Here is a 24,775-nt window from a genome sequence, read left to right as displayed (position 1 = left end):
TGATCTGTGTGCGCGACTCAAGGAGTGTCTCTGTATCACTTGTTACAATCCCCCGAGTTCGGCGGGTATCCATCAAGCTGTGTGAAAACTGACGACTACTAACTACATTAAAGCTCACACCTTACACCCCTTCGTCTCCTGGGCTTCAGTCTCTGTCTTTTACTGTTTTCATCTCCTCTGCTTAAACTGATTTACGAGAGTGTTGCACTGTTGATAGTTCCCTTTTTTCCAGCTATGGGAATTAGACCTGTCAGTTTAAGTTTGGAAATTTTACGGTGCGCATTAAGTGCTGTGGGGATGTGCGGCCCGCAGTACCTGAAGAGGCCACTAGAGGATGTAGGAAATCCATCACTTTGGTTGCCGGACGAATGAGCAGCTTCAATTGAATGGGGCGTTGAACTGTAGATTCATAACAGGAAAAAAAGGGATTTAGCCTTAGATACATTTCTTTATTAAAGATGGCAATTATTGAACTATAAACACTTAAAACTGTGAATTAATTGCATTGATTAATTAAAAATATTGATATAGAGTGAGGATGTCACAGAAATGAACAATCAAGAACAGCTCAAATCTCCAAGCAAAGATGTTTAGGAAATGTTAACCCTTATGGAGCCAACTTTCAATATGGATTTATTTCTCTTGCCCACTGCTATGAATATCGTTATTCTTATATTCATGCAAATTAAACCTGCTTCGAACAATGCCCATCCATGTGCATCAGAACCACTGTGTCAATGGGAGAGAGACAGGGAGGTAAATAAGGTAGAAAGAATTAAAATATATTAGCCTAATAGAAGAAATGCAGCTGCTTGTCTGCCGACAGAAAATGTAAACTAATGTTTGTGGTGACAATACCAGGCAATCAGGACCTTGCTGGTAGGTACAGTGGGAATGTAATGGCAGACCTGTGGACTTGTGTGTCTTACTGCTGTCAGCACAGGTGTACAATACTATTACGGTCCGTGTCATTTCCAGTCAGGGAGTGTTTAAGGAAATGCTTGAAGATGGGTGGACCGAGAGACAGGTTTTCAGGAGCAGAGTCTGATACAAAATGCATTGCGTACTATGTTTAAAGCGCGATTTAATTAAGAACATTACAGTGGCAAGGAGATTTGAGACACGCAAATCAGGATTATGAAGGCACGTATAAACGTGGTAAACAAACAGAAACACGGCCGTATCAACGTGACAGAGGAGAGTCTGTGTCCTGCGTTACTGCTTTTTGGCCAGCAGGGGGGGTTTTTCTCTGTACATCTCCATTTCTCGGGCGCAATGGTGCAGAAGGTGAAACAATCCAAGCGATAACTCTGCATAGATGGGAAAACATCTCTGTCTCTGTTTGCCACTCTCGCTCGTCATCTTGAAGCTTAAAATACATCTATCTTTCTCTCTTCTCCTTCCCTTATCCTCCCCACCTCCATCCCTGTGCCTCTCCTTCCCTTGCTTTGTAATCTGTCTGCACTTGTCTTAACCTCTTCTTCAAATCAAATCAGTCAAATTGTATTAATGTCGTGCATTTACCAATGTCACAACACACTTCACAGGGATAAAAAAAATGCACGATAAGAAAATACAAAATGAGCAACACAAATACAAGAATAGAGATAGGAAATTAAAAATGAAAAGGGTAAAAGGAGAGTAAACATAATTACAAATCATAACTGATAAAAAAACTGTGACAATAATGAAAACAACAATAAAGTAGGCTTGTTCTTTCCTTGTTCCTTTCTCAGTGCCTCAGTGTCAGCCTAAACATGCTTGGATACGAAAAGTCTCGGAATAGAACAAGCAGACACTCTGAATCCAGTTAACCCCTGACATACCTTGGCGCGTATGAGAAAAATTTGCAAATGACAAATACTTAGGCAGGAATGTAAAGGAAAGAATTGGAGTGGCACTCAGTATAGGGCGCACCATACCCTTAACATTCCTTCCCTGCCCTACAAACAGACAGACAGACAGACACGCACACAGAGGTGATCACATCCCCCCTGCCCCACCCACTGATGTCAGAGTTAATGATGTTTTAAACAGTCCTGCCAGCCGGCGACTGACGCACCACATTAACAGAGCGCAGGGAAGAGTAACAGGTCTCATTGTTAAAATGTTAATGACAGGTTGGGGAGACATCAGGGAGATTTATGAGCATCACCATCCGGGCTTGCGTCTTCCAGCTCTCCCATAACCCTGTTAGGAGTGAGAAACTGCGTTGTGTGACCCCCTCTGTCCCTGCAGATAAAATACGAGGACTGAGGGGGTCGGGGGCAGGACTCATCCTTTTAAAAACACGCCCCCTATTTGCTCCGTTCAGCCATTTCCAGAAGTAGCAAAGGACAGATCGTTTAACCTGAGAAATACGTCCTCACAAGTAAATAACACCAGCACCCTAACTGCAAGTGTGTGCATTAGAATGTATTGAACATATGAGAGAATAGGCTATATCAGGCATGCTCTCTCTCTCTCACACCCTCACACACACACACAGACACACACACATGTGAACTGTACAAATGACTGACATGTTTCAAAATACAAGCTGAATGTTTTGACAAATATTCAGATATATTTTTCAGATTTTGGATTTCATTGTTTATCATCTACTGGCATGGATGAATTTTTTATGAGTGAAGCAAATGCTCTTTTTCATGATAAGAAGCACTGTTTTAGTGAGTCAAAAGCCAGGAATTATTGTCATTAGTATTAGCACTACTACTACTAACAGTAAGTCATAATTAAAGTCACAATCATCATAATCATAATAATCATAATAACAGTGGACCATGTAGGCAAAATTATGAACCACAGGGAACCATTGACAGGATTTTCAATTTGAAAACTAAAATGCACACTGCCAGAACATATCAGCATAATATCCACCACATGCCTAAAACCTGTAATTATCAATGAATCATTATAGAATTATGAACAAATATAATATTGAAAATAGTTGTACACATTTTTTCATGCACTGCAATAGTACACTACCTGTACCTGTATGTGATCACACTCTTGAGTCGAGTCACAGCACTGCCAGTGACGGCCATCAATCTTGAATTAGAATTCTGAACCGATTCACATTTCTCTCTTTTGCTCGCCGTCTCTCTAACTGAATTACCAGCATAAGACGTGGAAAATGGGGAATCAAATTACCGAGCTTAAAACACAGAGGGTACAGAAGAGAGAGACCGTGGCGGTGGGTGGTGCTGCTGCTGGTGGGGGTTCAAGAGGAAGTGTCTGTGCGGGGAGTAGCTGACCGAGAAAAAAAAAAGGGAGTCATTTGATTTAGGGGAAAAACAGGGAAGAGGCATTGATCACAGTGACTCGGCTTGTCCTTCAGGAAGTAAATAAATAAATAGTCACTGGGGGGGAACAAAATGTTTTGCAGGAGAACCACTCTGCCCTGGCATTGCTACCTTGACTGCAAATCCAATAACGAAGAAGAGGCATTAAAGGCAACAAGCGAATCGAGTGGGAAGGGGAAGCCCCCCCCTTCATCTCCCTGCTCCCCCCAGCAGCTCACAGTGCCGCTGAATGCCAAGGGCCCCCTCGGCTGATTTTTGAAAAGTTACTTTGCACACAGTGGCAGGTAAAGCACAGACTCAGGAAATTAGCAATCACACAATCAGACTGAAGACCCACCTCTTCAGACTATATTTAGGTTCTGCTTGAATCCCCGCCCCCTAATACATGCTACCTGTAGTACTTGCTCATAGTTTTATGTATAGTGTTGCTATGTGTTTTGGATTCTGTGATCTAGTGATTAGTATACTTGGCTTCCCTTGTCTCGTCAGGTTGCACAAATTAACCTGGGGTCAGGCTTAAATAGTCACATTCGCTGGTCTAGGAGTGTTGTTAGCCTGGTCTGACACCTTTCTCAAGTTGCTTATTCAACTTGAACGGATACACTTATGTTCTATTGTGCTGCAAGTTGCTCTGGATAAGAGAGTCTGCTAAATGAAAGTAATGTAATGTAATGTACCAAGAGATGGCAAACTAAGTAGAGCCCTGCCATTGGGTGAGATAGCATGTAAATATGAGCAGAGTGAGATGGAGTGTGTGTTTGATCCAGCGTCACGATAACAATCCTCTCTTTGGAAAGCTTATGAGGAAATCACTCCCACACACCCGCTCACACAACAACGCAATCAAAATGCGCACAGAGACAAATGCGGCGCGAGAGAAAATGTAATGAGAAAAAGTAATGAGACATTTTTTCCCAATGGGTTATCACATCACAGGAATCTGTCTCTTGCTGTGTTTCAACAGGCTGCTTGCATGTTGACACAGGACACCGATTTTCATTCGAAATCAAGATTGTTGACGACTCCGCCGAGGAAAAATGAAACACAGCGGCTTCGCCACACGCAAACGATACTCCACGCGCATTTATGAGGCAGGAGCAAATGTGTGATTTGAAACAAGCATCTGCAAAGTGATACTCTTTTCCGGGGTTGCTGTGCTGGCAGAAATCTATCTGATATATGACCCCGAGGCTTTTAACAGGAGAGTAATACCTCACTCCGTCCAGGCAATTTATAGAGGCTTCACTGTTGACACACCTTCTGCCTTCTCTCTCTTTCCTAATCCCCACCTCCCCCCAAAACACTCACCCTCCCTGACATAATGTCTTATTTCATCAGGATTCAAGGATACAAACTAGCTTTATTAGCAATTGTAACTCGACACACAGTTCTTTTCTCCATGCAGCACTGCATTGTCCTGCCCTTATCTGGGGGAGATCTGAGCTCATTAGCACACGGACGGGGTTTCATCCGCGGAGTGGAAATGCTGTTAAAGGTGGAGCCTTTAGGAGGCTTGCAGCCTGGACAAGCCAGAGAAACCCCCGGAGGATAATGTCCTCGCTGCAGGCCGTCTACCTGGGGCTCTGGCACCTTGGCTCACACATGGTGATTGCCCCTGAAAGCGGGTCTCAGAGGCAGAGACGGAGTCTTAATCTGAGGTCTTTCTGGTAGCGTGGGAGTACAACAGAAGGACTGGAAATGGCTTTCTGGTAATGGAATTGGAATATGCTATTGGTGCTTCCTGCCTGAAAATGCTGTTCCAGGATCGTTTAACCTACCCCTAATTCTGGACCTGTTATTTTAGCTAGCCATTACGTGAAAACTGAAGCAGCTGAAACTGTTTCAGGGTCAGTGCTTGGTCAAAGCATCTATTTACTCTAACAAACAGTGACAGAGCCACAGACACTTTCTTGTCTTAGTCTATTTTCCCCTTAACTCTATTGCAGTATATGGGCTTGTGGAATGTATTCTTATTAAGAATAGTCTCAGTAGAGGGATATACTGAATGGGGAGAAAGACAATGTGTTCCTAATTCAGTGTATAACATTCTGTTCCTAACGCACAAGTAAGTGCTTTCGGCAGACAAAAATACCAGCAAAGGTCACAGAGACAAGTCCAACCCGCCAAAAGGTCATGACCAGAACATGACTTCTGAGCTGTCATCTCTCTTCCTGGATCTCCATCTCACTACAAAACCTCTCCCCCTGCAATCACCCCCCCCGCCCCCCCTTCCTAAGAGACCAGGCAAATTGACAGAGACGCCAGCATAGCATCAGTAATAAGTGCCTCAGCAGTGCAGCTCAGGGATTGCTTGTTTAATGAAAAAAAAAAAAACCTCCAAAAAAACAACAGTGTGCATAAAATCAGAGCCGACCGTTGGCTGGCATATGACATCAGCAGGGTTGCCGCAGTTACGTTGTGCAAGCACGGAGCAGACTGACTGACTCAGCCCCTGCAGACTGCGAGGGGAAAACGGCGCAGAAACTCTCTGGAAACTTTTAACGAAGCCCACAACACCCGCCCGCACAGATAAACAGACACGCGCGGAAATAATGGCCTACCTCCTCTGCCCTGGAGCGCAGTCCTAATTGAGCTCCTCCGTGCCAAGTGCAACTCTTGCCGGTTGATTTGAGATCCTGCAAAATGTCTCTCCCTTTGTTAAAAGAAATAATACACGTCGATATGCGGTACAATTTTAAATGTTCGAAATACAATTTTAAATGAGCAATTTTAAATTTAATACAATTTAAAAATTCGCCATTTAGTGCAACGTATATACATTACATATAGTATATACATTTCATATAGTATGTAAATTGACACATTCATTCAAGTTATTGCTTATATAGTATGTAGTTACTTGGATGACATAGGCCCACTTTACAATACGTTCATGAATCCTTCTGAGAGCAAGAATGGGTCATTTGATTTATTTACCCACTCTCAATGGATCAATTCGGCTCTTAGGAAACAAGGTTTAGCTAGATTTGTATTGCTGCTTTCTCGTATCTTACAGGGCATGATGACCCAGAGAAACACACATCAATCCAGCTGGGAGGTCACGAGCATCTTTCTCTAATACTGTATCTGAGACACAAGGGACTGATGCTCCTTCTTCAGAATGACATCTCTGAGAGTAATGCGCACACATACAAATCCATTCATTCACAAGGCATCCCTCCGATGACCACAGAAGGGTCAGGTCAGCGCAACGTAGTCACCATCAACGCGGAAGTACTCCACTGATTCCAGGCTCCACTGGTGTTACCTACAAGCGAGATCAAGGCGAAGAATGATTAATGTATTTCTCCATGGCATTCTCCAAGGAAGCAAGCAGAAGCAGTGAAATCTGGCCAGGGTGGCGCTCTTTTGTGGGTGAACAGAACCCTGCTCGCAGGCCACGAGAGACCACCTGTTCCCTCCGTCCCGAAAAACGAGCTGCAAAAGAGCGGGGAGAGCCGGGCGCTAATTGCTTTTGCTTTCACACCTGCGTCTGCCCCCCGCCTCGCAGTGGCCTGCCCGCTGCTCAGCGTGTGAGTGCAAGCCGCCCTGTGTGGCAAGGTAAGATTAGCCGAGTTCAACAAACCCAACCAGCTGAAGCTTCTCTGTTCCATAAGGTCGCATGCCTCATTGCCTAATGCGGTCAAAACTGCAGTTTAACGTCAAGAAGTTGAGAGCCGTAAAAATAAAAACAAAGTTATTGGCAGTGGACGCTGTGCTGTGTGAGGGTACACCCAGGGCTGCTCCCCGAGATCCTGTGTGTACTTTACCAATTGTCACCTTACCTGCGTGTCCAATTTGAGCTTGAAATTTATGCTGCTCTCTGGAAAAGCCAGTATTTGAAACTGATCCCCCTGGGAAATTGTTGTGTGTAAAAACACCATATAAATGGCTCTCGTAAGCCAAAATTTAAAGTACAAAGCATATCCAAGCATGCCCTTTTCCTTAAATGAATTCCCTAGTTGCTTTTAAGACTCAGAACGAGTCAGAATCATCTCAAAATGGGAGGTCCATTACTGTCCAGTTTTATCTCTCGTGTGATCCACATGCCATTAAATAGACTTCCTCATATTCTGTTAGATCATAATGTCTTTTTGGTAAAGCTGCATGCATTATTCAAATATGTCTGGTATTTTTTATAAATATTTCTAATTTTTCTGAGTATATTTTGACAAAGAAAATAAATTGCTTAAATCTGGGGTTTTATATTCCTATATTTGATTTTGACAGGGGCTCCCAACTCGACTGCTAGACAGCATCATAACGGCATTCATTTTGTGTGTCTAATGACTCACGATTCCGATTATCAAATTAAAGAGGGCCTATTTAAGACCAGGCACATAGTAACAGCGTACACATAATATTGCAGCACCCAGCAGTGCTGTAATCGAGATTCGTGTCAATAATAGTCCCCCCCTCTCCCTCGCTCCCTCTCCATCTAACTGCACCCATGCAGGGGACACGTCAAAAGCCCATTCATCACGTCAGCGCCTTGATACTTTTGTCAGGAAGTATAAATAAAACAAAGAATAATGAATATAGCAGAGAGGGGAGAAGGCCACTGGCGGAGAACAAATGAAAGGGGGTGAAGGGAAAGAGCAGGAAAAAAAAAAGGGAGGAAGAATGACGGAGAGAGGAGAGAAAAACGGGGGACGGGGAGGGCCTGAGTAAACACAGCGGCTGTTCTCTTTGGGGGGGCGGCACTGTGACTGGGCCTTTGTGTCCTACGTGTCAGGTCACATAACCTGCTTCTCCCAGGACGTGTTCGGTCCCATCACATTCATTGTGACAGAGAGTGCACGCAACACTCCCATGGAAAACTGCCTAGCCCCGCACAGCCAGCGAGGAGAGCACCGCTGCATGCTGCATACACTCATACACATGCAAACACATACCTGTACATACATGCGTAAACACGCGCGCGCACACACACACACACACACACACACACACACACACACACACACAAAAACACGCATAAACACGCATAAACACACATACCCACAAAATTAACCTGTTACTAACATCTACACATGCATCACACCATCAGCTTTCAGGTATCACACTCAGACACAGGCACACACACATAAACACACACACTGTCAGCCTGCAAGCAACATATACATTTAAACACACACACACACACACACACATGAGACACCACCAATCAGGTCACAGACACACTCTCTCTGATTGTCTGGCCCAAAAAGGAATGCTCAGTATCACACACTCAACTCACTGTACACTCCTGTAATATTATTTAGCAGTAACCACTGGACTGGTGAGAGCGCTCATCACAGTGAAATGTATTAAGTGCATTAACAAGTGAACTCAGTGCTGCAGCGCAATGTTCAGTGCGGTGTCGAGTGTTCAATTTGTTCAATTCTGTGTCCACAGAGGAGGCTGGTCCATTAGGATTCCAGTGCTTGTCTGGCCTCACTTCTGCACATGGCCTTGCTTTCAGCATTGGGAATGCTGGCGGTTATTGCCATGAAGGCAGATAAACAGCTCACAGGGGAGAAGGGAGAAGAAACCTGACAGATTTCAGAGGCATGTCTGCTGTCATCCCCCTCTCCTTCGCCCCTACTCCTCCCTCGCATCCCCTCTCTCTCTCTCTCTCTCTCTCTCTCTCTTCTCTTGCTCCCTCTCTCTCCTTTCATGTCCTGGAGAGAGATAACTGCACCAGGTGGACTGCTCAAACATTGGCTATTTACTCCAACCAAACAGGATTAAAGATCGAAAGGAGGAGAAGGTGCGCTCACTCAACACAAGCGTTTTCATCCTCGGCTCTTCTCTTCCCACCGTCCCACAGTGCAAGGCCCTACTCGTGAATATTCATCAGGAGAGGAGCCTTGAGTTAGGCCTCACCTGCCATAAACATCCTGTTTTTTTTTTTTGGACTTTGTCAACCGCATCACCTCACTTGTTCCGTCTTGCTTCTCATGAATATTCAGGTGGGCATATCTAACGGCGAAGGAAGACGTCCGAATCACACCGCAACAGGAACGTGCACCGTGGATCCAGGAAAAAGGAGAAACCCCACGCTCCAAGTAATGAGTGTTGGTACTTGGACTGAGTTAAGAGGCACTATTCTCTGCTCACTCCCACACAGCAGCTGCGCCCCCCCCCCCCCCAATTATCCACAACACACTGCTTTATGCAAGAGTCGTGCTCGGTGCCACCACAGATACTCTCTTCCATAATGACCACACGTCCAGGCCCCGCGTTCCTTCTGTCCCCTGTCTAGGGGGTTTCTGGGTGGTCGCAAGAGGTTCCGGTGCTGCCCGCAATGCTATGCTGACTGTGGATGTTGTTTTTGATCACGCCCCTTTGAAATTGTTCACGGCGAGTTGGGAAATCGGAACACTTTCTGCTTCGACAATCACAGACACTGAACTTCCAGTGTGAAAAGCAGCAGACTGACTGTGAGGTCCATATTTATGTTACATGCATAAACAGTCACTTGAGGGGAGCGGCTGACAGCAAGTGAAAGTTCCTTTTTTGGCAGATTGGGATACCCTCGACCACGTGCCGTCACATCATTTTGAAGGGAAGTCCTTAGGACAAGCGAGCAAAAATGGGACATGGGGACAAAGCTATAGAAAATCTGTGGTTCCACACTTGAATTGTTATTTTGGGACACAATTTTTTCCTTCCCTCTTTACTTCAGATTTGCTCTCAGCTTTCCAGAAAGACAGTGTTTGCAGTCACTTCTGGTTCCCCTCAATGTTTCCATGCTATTGTGCACTATTTGTGTCTTTAAAGAAACATCTGTTGTTTTATTTTTATCAGTGAGCTGGTGAAAAAAAGAATGACGTAAGAAACAAATGGAAATGTCACACAGGTGAAAAGCAATTAGCTGATTACTTATGTCGATGAATCAACTCAATCTTACCTCAACTATTATTTTTGAAATAGAAATTCAAGGGATTTTACCCTTCACATAAATAATGTGTTTTTATCCAATTCCGCAGGCCAAGTAAAAACACAGTCCATAAAACGATTCCCTGTTATAACTGGGTTAGCTAGATAGTGCCCTCTGAATAGCTAGCTAGGTAGCTATGTAATGTATGTAAACCATGACAACACTTTGTCAAGAAAAACAAGACGAAAGCAAAACTGGCCATTTGAATGATATAGAAGGCCTGTCACATGCCAATAACCAAATTAAAACATTCATGCATTGTATCTATACATATGGAAGACTTAATTCAGAATGAGGGGATAGCGAGCGACAAATGCTAAGTGAGTTTCAGAAACTTGTGCCCCTTTCTCTTTGGCTTGGCTTTCAAATACTTTCACAATGCAAATGGAGGTCTCTTAAGGAGAGCTATACCTCCGCCACTGTGCCAGTTAGGGAACGAATGTGGAGGGAAGGGAGAGAGAGAAAGTCACCCATTCGACCCCTGACCCAGCTAAGGAGTAGAGAAGGAAGAATAAAAAAGATGGAAGAAAAAGAAAGATAAGTAAAGTCACAAAAATATTGAGGGTTTATTGGGAAATTTATTCAATAAGAGCAGGAAGCAAAAAAGGGAGGGGTTGGGAACTGTCTTCTCGTTACATATTCAGACACAGGCTCAGACATTACCTTATCACCAGACACGATGAAGATGAGTAATCATGTTCCTCTACAGTCCCGCGTGGACATGAAATGTGGGAAATCGGCTTATGGGAATCCAGCAAATTACTGTCAGCCATGGTCATCAATCACGTTTTAAGTCAAGCGATTGCCCAACGATAAAGACCTTTTCAGAAAACGGACACAGATGGACCTTTACCCACGGTTCCCTCTCTGCATATTGCATTAAGGAAAGATTGATGGTTTGATCAGAGCTGGCAGTAACGGACTCTGTCAGGATTCACTTTGGAGCCGGGAGAATCTACAGCAGATTTATGAATATCATTGTAAGTTTGTTTTGTTGCCAGGAGAGCCAATATGACCCGAGACTGGCCCTTGTTATTTTAGGGGGGGATTAAGATGAATTTGTCTGTTAATCAATCACATGCAGTTCTTTTGCTCACCACTAGAGGGCATTCATTTCCTGTTGGAATGGGGATGTTAATTATCCATTGTGAGCGATGTTCACATCTATCAGTGAAGTAAGCAATCAGATTTCATTGAACATAACGCCCATTGCAATGAAATTGGCACATAGAATTTGCGGAGCACGGCATGGGAAATGAGTCAAAAATAATATCAAAATAATTACAAAATTAAAAATTGAATACCACAGATAAAATGAAAACAGCATGATGACAAATTATAACAATGAAGCAGACAGAGAAACATGATTGCACAGTGATAACACAAGGGCAATTGCACTAAAAGGCAATTAGAGGCACAGTTACAACATAATACTGAATCAGTGGAATCAACATTATTTTAATGGTTCAATTAGATCCAGTGGGGAATATTGCACAGGTTAACCCACATAGTCCACATAGGTTCAATTAATCCTTTTGCGTGCACTTTGTAGTAGCACTCTGCATATAGCTTCAAATAATCCACATGGGTTTAATTAGCCAAGTTAGACACAACTTTGAAGCTATGTGGTGCTTTTTCAGCAATGGGAATCTGAAAATCCTCAATGAGTCAGCTCTTAAGAGTTTGGGGATAATAAAGCAATATGATTTTGGGCTTTCAGAGTGTCCGGCCACTGTTAACCAGCTCTGACTTTTACTGAGGTTACTCAAGGTCCTCTCAGTGCTAGATTCCTGGTTGTTTCAGGGTCCAATTGATTAGCACTTTTCTATTATGTCGGAGGTGACAGTTTGGTAATCCTTCTTGTTGAATAGGAATAGATCTTCAGTCGGTCATGAGCTCATGGGAAACCAGATCAAGCCAGACACTCAGCCTTCTGGTGCCAGCAGCAGGGCCGGGGTCCAGACCTCCTCCATCCTGGACATGGCTGGTCCAGATTGCAGACTGAGGAAGAGGCAACCACCACATGGAAGTCCCTATGAGATGTCTGGTAGCCTAACTGGGGAGCAAGTCTGTGGATCTCCATCGGCACCGCCAGACACTGTATGTGGGGAGATGGAAGCATAGCCGAATTGAAAAAGGAAACCCATTTTTAAAAGCGTACCGGAGTGGGAGGGACAGGCTTGGGGACGGGGGTCAGGATTGTGAGGATTAAGCAGAGAGCAGCCGAACTCAGCTCCAGCTCCTGCATTAGGGTCACATGCAACCTCCACCTCCCTGGCTGGGATCACAAAGTAATTAACGACCCACTGTGACGGATGTTTAACTCGAATGTTATAATCCTTTAAGCCGTAATTCTCTGACTCATAACACGCCCGAAACAAGGCCGTCAGATCACGGTCGGCGCCTGCTGGGGGGGGGGGGGGGTGGCGGTGAGGCAGGGTGTCGCTGCGCACCACGGCTAACGACAGCGGGACCGCCGACCGAGGAGGGCGCTGAAAAACTCTTTGTTTTTGTTTTTTTTGTTGAGCGTAAACAGAACAATGAGCCATTTACTGTCGGGAGCTCGCGTCCGAAGTGGCATTGTCGCGGCACAAAATTCCTCTCGTAGCACAGGGAGACTGCCCTCCCTGCTGGCGATGGGGCTTGTAGATTCGGCAGGGGCAGAGGGGTGTTCATCTGGGGGGGGGTTTGGGTTCGGTTATACGGCTAAGGCTACATGCTCTCCTTTGGGAGTGAGAGGATCTAGGTCTTAGTGTCCCCGTGCGACCCCGCCGGCAGGCTCATACTGCTCGTGGTAACCAGGGCCGAGGACAAAGCCCGTGCGCTTGTATTCAACCCCCCCCGTCACCACCACCCCCACCACCCCTCCGGGCCCTGAATTTACAGCCCTCAGCTTCTTCCCTCTTCATCACACTCAACCCCCCCCCCCCTCCCTCCCACCCCACCTCAAACAGAAGCCAGCATTCATTCTCAGCTCCTCCATTATGTGTCAGTTTGAGGCTGTTCAGACATGGAGGAATTGGGTGCATTAAGCCCCAGCCAAGGGTGTGCTGCCACCAATGCGCTGCCAACAAGGTACCTTTGAGTCAGAAATGAGACCATTGAAGAGATAGTGAGACTGGGGGGTGGGGGTGGGGGGGGTAGACGAGAGAGAGATAAGTGCAGATAAGTAAACAGGTAGATAACGTAGAGCGCTGAAGGAAGACATTTAATCGTTCAGTGATGAGTCACACGCTCCGACGATACGTCTCCGTACCCCCGGGCGACACCCCGCTATCTCTTTATCTTCCTTTGGTAAGTTTTGGAGGGAGAGGTAAACCGTCCTGATGGGATGAACGGTGTGTGTGACAGCGGCTTCCCCCGGGGGAGAGAGAGAGAGAGAGAGAGAGAGAAGGGTTGCGGAAGGACGAGGTGAAGCATTTCGAATCAATTCGTTCATCAATCACGCAATCAGACGCTCGCGTTCGCGCGGGCACACACACACGCACGTACACACACTCACACACACACACGCATGCGCACCTTCCTTCCTTTTTTCCGAAGCATGTGCACTGAGCGCCGTGAGGGGTACAGACTTCTTGCTCAGCATTCGCGGTCTGTGTCGCGCGCAAACGCACACTTGAATGGGCACACACACCCCAGCTTTCTGCCTGTAAACCCTTCATCAGCACTTTGTCCCGGGCACCAATGCGCTCTGCGGCTGGCGCAGCGCACTGTCCGTGCGCCCGCGCCCCGCCCTCCCCGTGTTGCCCCGCCTCCGACATCTGCGATTGGCTCCGCGTGCTGTCTGTGGACGTGTAGGCGTGTTGACTGAAACCGGGCGCTGTCCTAGCTTGAGCCCGGACACACACGCAACGAGGGACCGGCACGGGTCCCCGACCGTTGCCGGGTGACTCAGCCCGACCGGGTATGTGTGCGCTGGGAGTCTGACGCAGGCCACGGCAGGGCGCTGCCGTCTGCGTGCCCAGGCCGAGCGGTGAGTGGCGGGTGACTCACCGGGACGTGTGCCCTCCGCTCTCTAGGGCAGCCGACACTGGGACAAACCTCCCATGCAATCTGCGTGCAAACTGCGCAGTCTGAGAGAATTTCAACCTGTCGTTCTGGGAGTGTCTCTTCCCCTTTCCTACCCTTCACCCTCACCCTCAACTCTCTCCTCTGCGCCCTGTTTCTGCTGTCAGTAATCTCACCTTTTTTTCTCTCTCCATTTACCATTTGCTCTAAATTCTGTCCTTCCTGTCCCTCTGTCCCTCCCCTTCCCTATACTGCCACTCTTTCCCTCCTCCTGCTCTTCCTCTCCCTGTTCCGTTCCTTCGTCTTCCTGACTTCCCTTCACGGCCTAAATTCGGTGCACTTCCCTGCTTCCCTGCTTAGCCATTGCGTTCCGCTCTCCCCTCCTCTCCCCCTCCTCTCACTCCCTTATCTTTTCACCTCTTCATGCCCTCATGACTCTGTCCCTCCATTGGGAATCGCCCTCTTTGCCCTCCCCCCAGCCCCTCCGTCTCCTCTGTCCTCTCTCCTGCCCGCTTCGGTCATTTCCCCACCTCTCCCATGTGTCCACGCTTTCCCTCTCCTTCCCTTTCCTCCCTGCCCTCTCTCTCCCTCCCTCCCTCCCTCCCTCCCTCTTTCTCCCTCTCTCTCCTCAGCTGTGCATCCTCTGTTTTTTAATTAAACAGAAACACGCGCACGATGGCCCCACCTCCCTCCCCTCCCTCTCTCTCTCTCTCTCTCTCTTGCTCCCTCTCTCTCCACTGATGATGACACACACCGACTCACGCTGGAGCACAGAGAGAGTGCCAGGAAGGAAGGAGCAGAAAGAGAGGCAGACACATTGCTCTCCTGTGGAAGGAGAGTCTCCTATTTGTCCATCTCTGTTACACACACACACACATACACACACGCGTGCACGTCTCTCTCTCTCTTTCTCTCTCTCACTCCCCTTCCCTCTCAGCCACACACACGAACCCTGCGCTGCGCCGGCCGTCCAAACGGGGGAATTCAAAGGAGCAGAGAGAGAGCCGGAGAGGTAGAAGAAGAAGAAGAAGAAAAAGAAGAAGAAGAGGGGGACAGATGGGATTTTCAAAGGAGCTGAAAGACAGCGGAGGGCTCACCGTGCTTTCGAGAGAGAGGGGGAGGGAGTGAGAGAATGGGAGGAAAGAGAGGGAAAGAGAGCCAGAGAGAGATAGAAGAGGAGGAGCGAGAGAGTGAGTGAGTGAGTGAGTGAGAGAGAGCGCGCGAGAGAGAGCGAGTCGGAGGGGAGATGCTGGAGAGCTCTGACCCCTTCAGTCCTCCCGCGCGGGGTTGAGCGGGTCTCACTTGAACTCCACCTATCACTCAAGAAGCGCCGCACCAGGAGCGAGGAGACGCAGAGACACCAAGAAAGGGAGGCGGGCGCGGGAAGCAGGGATAACACGCACCCGGGAGAAGCGGGGACGAAGGAGGATTACCGTTCTTTGTCGAGGTGCGGAGGGGAGTTGACGGTGAGTGGCTGGCCGGCTTCTGACTTCTACTTCTGACTTGTTGTTTCTGTCTCTGGCTTTGTGTCTGTGCCTGAGTCTGACCCCCCCAACTGCTGGCTCCTGAGTCTTAGCCACACACACTGGCGGTTTGACTCGCGGTGTATAACACTGCAAGTCCAACTCTCACCTGCAGCAATCTCGCATACAAACCTCCGGTGCCTACAGCCACCTCATCTGAAGCACTAAATTTGCTCACATGAGTCTCATTATTGTTATGTTCTGTATCTGATAAGCTGTTGTCAGCATCCATTGTAATTTTGATGCATTTATGCAAATGGATATCTGCTGAAGCAATTCAGGTTAAGCGTTTTGCTCAAGGGCACAGCAGCAATGCCCCATTCTGGATTCAAGCCCGCAAACCCATGGCTTTGTTTTCAAGCCTGGTTTCCCAGCCCCTGGCCCACACTGCCGTGGTGTTAGATGGAGGCAGATGAAATGGAGAGGACGGCTGAGCGGCAGGAGTTTAGCAACATCACCTCCTCCTCCACGTCCTCCTCCACCTCCTCCTCCCCGCACCTGTGCCATGCATCCAGGCTCTCCCGCGGTGCTGTGCACCTGTGTGCACACATACACACGACCACTCATTCACACACACACACACACACACACACACACACACACACACACACACACACACACACACACACACACAAAAGCACACACAATTGTACACACATACTTGCACACAAATGCACACACACACACACACAAATGGACACACACTTGCACACAAATGTACACACGCACAAGTGTTCACAGGCACATATACACACGCACAATGCACTCACACACGCACACAATACGTACTTCACACACATGGCACACACTCATACACACACACACACACACACACACCACACATATACTTTGTATACATACATGCTGCATATACATAGAAAAACACACACACCTCAGTACACATATACACACATGGCACACACAAATCCATACACACTCACAAATGCAGAAACAGACATGCACAGCTGTACACACACCACACCACACCACACCACACATACGCGCAAAGACAGCACGAGGTTTGGAGGGATACAGAACAGACAGGAGATGGGGTGTGTGCATGCGTGTGTGTCGGGAGGTGTACACGCTGACAACGTGAAACTCTGCAGCAAATTCCACCATCATCCTCACTGCCTCCACCTTACCTCCTCTCCACCCTTCACCTGAATGCAGAGCCTGGAGACATTATACTTTCCCTTTAATTGCCATCAGGGGCTCTAACAGCCTGATAACCGCTGCAGTTTGCTGGGGGGCGTGTGTCCCGCGTGACTTGAAGCATAAAGTGTACTCAAAGTACCGTCGCGCGCTGCGGTAACACAGAACGGTAACGCTGTCATTGAAAAGTCACGGAGTAAAGACAAGGTGCGGCACAGGGGCTGGTGGCAGTGAGAGGGGACAATCGGAGCTCCGAGGAGCGGGAGAGAGCAGAGCAGGCCGAGGAAGCCGGGGACAGGCTAGGGCTGACCCCGCACTTTCGCAGCGGGGGCCTCCGGGGGTCGTCTCAACCTGGGGGTCAGAGAGAAGGATGCCGGATGTTTGGAGCGGACTGACGTGTTGAAATAGGCTGGCGTGAGGGTCAAGCGTGCACTGAAAAATGAAAAGTCATCAAACGTGAAGGCGTGTGCAGTGAGCAGCCTCTCTGGTAGCGTGTGCCTGCGTGAGTGTTTGCATTTGTTTGCTGTTTCTGGGAATCTGCGGGAGTGTTGTGTGGAAAATGCATGTGTGAGTGTGTGTTTATTTGTGTATGGATAATGAATGTGAGTATGTCTATCTATGTCAATAACAAATGGGTGAGTGTGTGTGAGAATATATGTGTGTTTGTGTGTGTGTGTGTGTGAGTATACGCTATGTGTCTGTCTGTGGGTAAAGAATGTATAAGCGTGTGTGTGAGAGAGTGTGCAACTATGTGTGTGTCTGTGGATATTTAATCTATGAGTGGGTGTATGGATGATGAAAATGTGAGTGTGTGTATGGGTATGTGTGTGTGTGAGTACGTGTGTGTATCTGTTTGTGGGTTACCAATTAGTGAGTGTGTGTGTATGGATAATGAATTTATGTGTGAGTATGTGTTTGTCTGTTTGTGGGAAATGAATGTGTGTGTGTGTGTGTGTGACCATGTGAGTGTATCTGCTTGTGGGTAATGAATATGTAAGTTTGTGTGTATGGGTAATGAATGTGTGAATGTATGTATGGACAATGAGTATGTGTGTGTGTGAGTACATGTGAGTGTATCTGCTTGTGGGTAATGAATATGTAAGCTTGTGTGTATGGGTAATGAATGTGTGAATGTATGTATGGACAATGAGTATGTGTGTGTGTCAGTACATGCGAGTGTGTCTGTTTGTGGGTAATGAATTTGTGACTGTGTGTGTGATGAATGTGTGAGTGTGCATGTGGGTGCGTGTATCAGCGTGCAGACGTTATGATGGACCGTGTCCCCTCTCTGTGAAGTGTGGGCGGCTCATGCCATCCCCCCCTCTCCCCTGCTCCCTCTCTCATCCCCTGAGTGTGGCATCATTCATTTGGTGCACGGATAGCACTGTCTAATTGGCAGGATTATATTAGATTTATACAGCACATTTAGAGAGGGAGAAAAAAAAATATGGAAAAATGAAGAAACAAAATCCAATTACCCTTAGCACCATCTGTACACAGCAGCTTAATGCGATGGAAGCCGAGTCGCTGGCCTTTCCCTTTTATTGGTGGCTGTAAAGTTTATAGGTGGAAAATGACAGGCAAACACACATGCGCGCGTGGTCCGTGTATGCACACACCATGACATGCATGCTTATATGCGCACGAACCTCTCCACCTCCTTTTCCCTCTCTCACCTCTCCTCTCTCTGCATGTCCGTCCCTCTGCGCCTGATCTCGCGTCTGTCATTACCTGTCTCTCTGTCCACCCACTTCCTCTTCCAAGCCTTCTTGATCCCTGCCTATCCCTCTTACCTTCCATCCTTCCCTCCATCTCTTTTATCTCTGACCCCCCCCCCCCCACCCCCCACCCCCCGCCTCCACTCGCTCACTCTCACTTTTATCTCCCGTCATCGGTGTGCATTTTGAAGAGATAGCTTAGGCTCAAAGCCAGACATTTAACCTTGCTGTTCTCTCTCTCTCTCTCTCTCTTTCTCTCTCTCTATCTCTCTATCCCCCCCCCCGTCTCACAATCTCTCTATCTCTCTTTCTCTCCCTGGCTCCCCATTTCTCTATCTCCTTTTTGTCACTCTATTTGTGCAGACACTATACGCTATCGCTGAAGGGCTGATAACCTCACTTTTTTTTTTTCTTTGTGAAGTTCTGTTGTTTTGATGCAAACGAGCATGGTTATTGCTGACTTGACGTGCCACAATGCAGAACATCCCTGTGGACGGGGAGGGGGTGGAGGGGGGTTTGGGGGGGTGTATTGCCGTGGGGTGGCTGGCTCATGCCCGCCCCGGTCACTTTGAGAAGATGCAGTGGCCTGCACCCCCTCTGGCCCGGGCTCGGGGCGATATTGCCCATCGCTGTGTGTGACCGCTGTGTGTGACCAGGTCTCCAGGGAGCCGCCATGTCGCAGCGCAGACTGGAGGTGTCCCCCCACCACACACACATACACGCGCGCGTGCACATGCTTGGTGACGTCTGGGGCCTTTGTAGCTGGGAGCGTCCACAACCCCCCAAACCGGGACACAAACCAGTGACTTTCAGCAGCTCCCCAGTGAAAGCACAGGGCCTGCTGCGGCAAAAGACCCAGGTCCTCGGCATCAGCAGTTCTTACGCATTCGGGGGGGGGGGGGGGATTGCTGTGTCAGACTCAGCACTCATACAATTGTCCTGCAAGGGACCTCTAAAACCAGCATTGTATTATACACAAGCTTTCCATGCTCAATACTTACAGTGCTGCTAAAGCTGCAGCAATATTGCACTGTAAGGGTGTAGCAACACTGCCAGTCTACAAGGCAGAGCCGGTGACTTCTTTCCGTGTGGAAAGAAGGCTTATCTCTGGTCATTATAAGTTCGACATGCAAGCTCAGGGCCGTACGTGTCTGTTGGTTCAAAACTCGGGACGCTCATTAGCAGGGCGAGACTTGACATAATCTTCTCGCCCGCAGATGCAAACATCACAAGTATTGTGGAAAAAAATGGAGAGCCTGTCTGCAGCTCCTCTCCCTGGCTTCTCTCTGCTCCTGCCCGACCTTGTGATGCTAGGCTCCTGTCGCTTCTTTCTGTCTCTCTCCCTGCTTCCCTTTCCAAATCCCCCCCCCCCCTCTCCCCACGCCTTCTTTTCCTGGGCCAGAGTTGCTATTTCCGGAACCCCGTTCTTTTTGGCAGCACACGCTCCCCCGAGGGAGAGGAACACGTGCCTCCCCCCAGCCACCGCCACCCCCGCCACCACCACGCGTCAGAGCCCCCCACCCTCATCCCTCCGGATCAATACGTCTGCTGGTGGATTGCAATTAACATCCCCCACCCACCCACCCACGCACCATCTCCCATCAGCCTAATCCCGAAGTGCCGCTCTCCGCATCCCGAAAGGCCCCTGAGTCTTAGGTGCAGGGGATGCTGTGGAATTGAACCTGAGTCTCGGCCTCTCACTCCATCTGGTCACCACCAGTTTTCTCTCAGCTGCGGCCCATTACAGGACAAGCCCTGCCCGAGTTTAACTTATCCCCTAAACCCCACACCCAAACCCCCCCCCCCCCCCGCGAGACCACTCTGCTCAGTACCCAATTTGACACATGTCTTGGGGGGGGGGGGGGGGGGGGGGGGCACTAAAACCCTCACCCACTACTGTTTCCACTGCAGAATGGAGGCATTATTTCCTTCCCCTATCTCCCTCTCTCTCTCTCTCTCCCTCCGCTTCTCCCTGACTTTCACTCCACGGCCGCTTTCCTTTCTCCCTCTCCTCCTCTATAAATACATCCGTCCATGTTTACCTTTTTCTCCCTCCCTGTCTCGCTCCCTCTTTTCCTGGCACCCCCCCCCAACCCACCCCGTCTCAGCCGCGTGTACACAGTCCTGTCCGATAAAGTTAGCCGTGCTCCGACAATCCAATCTGACACGCCTTTACATAACAATTCAATCCGCACCACCCTCCCCACCGCCTCTCCCTCCCTCCCATTCCCTTCAATTCAATTCAGAGGTGCTCTGTCGGCGCGAGCAGCATCGGCGGTGCCATCGAGGACCCGGGAACATGGAATATTATTAGATAAATCACCGGAGCCCCTGTTGTTCTTTTCCTCCGCTTGTCTGTTTTGCCTCAGTTTCATTACCGTTAAATGGGAAGGTAGCCGCTCAATAAAAGAGCCCATAACGGCGTGCGCCGTAAACGCCGCAGATTATGTCTGTGAGCGGTGTCGTTTCCCCCGAGAGAAATTTTTGCCAGGATTACACACGTGCGTGTGCGGTATACACGCAAGCACACATACAGTCCTCCCCAGAGCAGACATGCAGGCTCAAAGGAAGGCTCAAAGAAGTCTCACACACACACACACACACACACGCACAAACACGCACTCTCTTCCTCTCTGACTGGTTTTGTATTTTTCATATGGGTCCTGATTCCTTCTATGTGACTGCTTTTATTTTTTTTTTAAACATTAGCATAGGTATACGATGTGTGTAGGTATAGCTCATTCGCATTTAAGTATATGACTTTACACAGTCACTTTTTACTTAAACGAATAAACATTATTACCTGGTTAATGCAGTTATCAACTTTGGTCACAAGCCCAGAAGTAATCTCTCTGTATGAATATTAAATCTAATAATAATAAGATAGAATTATGATCCCGCTGACATCACTCTCCCGCGTACCTGTACACCCCCATCGGAAGATTTATCCTTTCTCTGCCAATAAGCGTAACGTGGGAACACAATACGAGGGAGCAGGGTTGCTACGGCGGCGGAGAGCAAAGGGGCATTACCAGCACCGGGTTCATTAAACTGTCGGTGTAAATCTCCCTGTCGAGGGAGGGGGGACTGAGGAGAGAGAGAGGAGGCATACAGGGAAGGGACTGAGGGATTAATCAAGAGAGAGGGGGATAGGGAAACATCAGGAGAGAAGTGGGGGGGGGCAGGGGATGGAGGGAGGGAAAGAGAGAGGGAGAGAGGCAGAGAGAAGGGGATTATGGAGGAGGTGATGAGGAAAAAAGAGAGGAGGGGAACAATGGGGGGTGGAGAGAGTGAGCTAGAAGAGAGATGAAGATTCGAGAAAAGGTTCCTGGAAGTGGAGAGGTGGAGAGGATGTGAAGGTATTTCGAGTGCCTTAAAACGTGAGGTGAAAAGCATAAAGGGGAAGATGGGAAGGTGGGGAAGAATGCAGGAGAGGAAATGAACAGAGGAGGGAAGGAGGGATGGAGGGAAACAGCAGAATGGACAGGAGGGGGGGGGGTGGGGGTAAAGGCGGAGGCAGAGAAAAAAAAACGAGCAAACTTTGGAGAAACTTTGCATCAAGACAATGATCGTGCGTCGTTAGCATCTCCATTACGTGTTCTCCAGCGAGTCACATCTGATTAGATCACTGCAACCCTGTAGCAACGGCAAACCGAAGTGAAAAGAGAAAAGAAAAAAAAAATTAATGCCGCAGTTTTTAAAAATACACAAATGCTTTTCGCGTGCGGGTCTGTTCTGGAGTTTATTTTTGCCTCCTGACTAGCCGAGCGTGATCGTAATCATAATTAATCCTAATAATCGTATTTAAGAGGTGGATGACAGGGGCGCGGCCATGACAAAAATACTCTCTGAAAAATAAACAAAAATAAGTAACCCCCCCACTCCCCACCACCACCACCTGCCTCAAGGCCCTTCTGAAAATAACTTGAGAGCATTGAGGCAACAGTAATTCAGCCACCGTGGCACACAGAATCACGGGGGAGTCACGGGGAGACCAAAACCTCTTTCTGCAAGCCAGACCCCCGGTTCAGACGGAACCCCCCCTCCTCCACCGCCCCCCACAGGTCCTTTCACTACATCTTAGTCAGGCTTTCACCTCAGGGCTCTAACCTGATGACCATGTAACTACCTTCGTGACAAGGCCCCCGGGAAGAAATGGGTGGGGTAGTGAGGAGGAAGACCCGCGGCCGAGTGGCGGCCGCACTGCCAGGCCCCACGGACTATGAATCACAGCTACCAGACAGAGCCGTGGCACGGAGCATGCGAGGGGTTTGCCACAAGAGGAGGTGAGCCGAGCCGGTTTGGGGTCACGTTCAGGGGCTCGTGTTGATCCCTCATGCTTGCTGGCGGGGTTTTGACACGCAGCTCACACAAAATGTCACATGTTCCTCTCACATGTGAACACCGACCCGGGTCCTCCCCCGACCCCAAGACGTCCCCTCTCAGTCCCGAATCTTCCAATCAGATCTCTCCCTTCTACTGCCCCTGCCACTGTCAACCTGAGAGAGGACGATTTTGGCTCGTTTCTTCACAGCGACAATCTTCTATAGGCCACCTAATACATCTAACTCCAGAGATTCTAATTAAATTTTGCAGCTACGCAAATGATTAATCCAATTAAGAGTTCCATTAAATAATTGAGTTCTTGGTGAAATAAATTTAAGACATACTGATAATGTAGGGCCAAAGTTGAAAACTAATGCCCAGGACAAATTAATTTACCGCTAATTTAATTTGCTCATTTGCCCACAGCTCAGATTTTCAATAATCTCATTTGCTCAATTTTTACAGTAGTTTTGTGTTTTGCCACATATTACTGTGGCAATTAGTGTGCTGTTGTTTCTGTTGGTTTCTTGGGGTCAATTGAATTAATTGTCCTAATCATGGCTGGCAATGAATCCATCTGTCATTCAGTCATGTCCTTATGTTGCCTTCATCAGTGCTGAACATCAGAGACTGTATAAAGGAAAGACAGGGCACACGCTGTGTTATTGGTGTCTGACCACTGAGAGACCGGGTCAGGAAAGGTTCAATAACAAATCAGTAAACGTGACCAGAATGACAACGCTGACTTGGTATTGGATCCGGCCAGACAAAGCGACAGATCTAAAGGATGAAACTGTAAACTCAGCAAATAATAGTGTTCTTGAAGATGAAACAGAGCAGCAAATAGGTCAGTGCAATATTCTTAGATTTTATTGAACTGAAGGTGCTTTGCCATTTCTCTGTTTTTTTTTGCCCCTTTCTTCCATAATGCTCCTGCAATCTTTGTCCAGCTGGGGCAGACTGGATAGCTGATATTTGATTCAGAATTTGCTTAAGTTAACTTCATAACTTAACCAGTCATCTGGTAGCATTCAGAGCAAAGAACTTTCATCTCAAGCAGGGTCTTCCTGACCGCTGATCAGTGCTCCGTAAGACCTTGACCAGGGATGGAAGGTGACAAAGGTGATTGGGCTTGCTCCTTCTCTGCTCTGCCCACCTGAACGTCATGTTTGTTATGTCATATGTCTGTGTATGGACATTACCCACATCTGTCTGTGTGTGGAGTGTGGGCAGCAGTGTGACGTGGCTGCAAAGAGCAGATCTCATAACCTAAAGGTTGCCGGATGGTTTCCCATCCGGGGATTGAATCGGCAAACATACTGGCAGTGGGAAAACATGTTAAATAATAGTGTTCTGTGCATGTCACTCTGGATTAAAGCGTCTGCTAAGACAGCGTAATGAGCGATGTATTCCTGCTTCTGTCACACCTGCCATGCAGAGACAGACGGCTCAATACCTCAGTTTACAAGCGTATAAAGTTTATGGCAAGGTTAAATGGGGTTTCTGGGCCTTACTGTATGTCAGTGCTGAACATTCATATTAGAGGTTTGTGCTCAAAAATATCAGGGTGTCTGGTTTAGCTGGAGCCGACCTGGATAAGCTGGCTTATTGTAATGTGAGCAGCATCTTGAACAGGGTTGCATCATGCATGAGGTGTGATTGTACACCTCAGAGTATTTTAGTGTGACCGTATAAAGAAGGTGTGTGTGTGTGTGTGTGTGTGTGTCTTGTCTTGAACAGTTGGGAGGGAGTGTGTGTGTGTGTGTGTGTGTGTGTGTCTGTGCCTGTGTGTGTGCCTGTGTGTGTGTGCAT

At 47.9% G+C, this 24,775-nt stretch overlaps 1 protein-coding gene across 2 annotated transcripts in view; it reads left to right on the top strand.

Moving 5' to 3' along the window:
- Positions 1-15,419: 15,419 nt before the first annotated feature.
- The window catches only part of LOC118777417 (proline-rich protein 36), a 72,334-nt gene continuing 62,978 nt past the window's right edge, over positions 15,420-24,775 (top strand). For both annotated transcript variants that reach the window (XM_036528287.1, XM_036528288.1), the window contains exon 1: positions 15,420-15,707. The gene's annotated coding sequence lies outside the window, so the exon portion shown is untranslated. The remainder of the gene's footprint in view (positions 15,708-24,775) is intronic.

The sequence above is a fragment of the Megalops cyprinoides genome, chromosome 5 (assembly GCF_013368585.1).
Source record: "Megalops cyprinoides isolate fMegCyp1 chromosome 5, fMegCyp1.pri, whole genome shotgun sequence".
In the NCBI taxonomy this organism is placed as follows: Eukaryota; Metazoa; Chordata; class Actinopteri; order Elopiformes; family Megalopidae; genus Megalops; species Megalops cyprinoides.
Note: the sequence above shows the minus strand (reverse complement) of the source record. Positions and strands in the feature narration are given on the sequence as shown.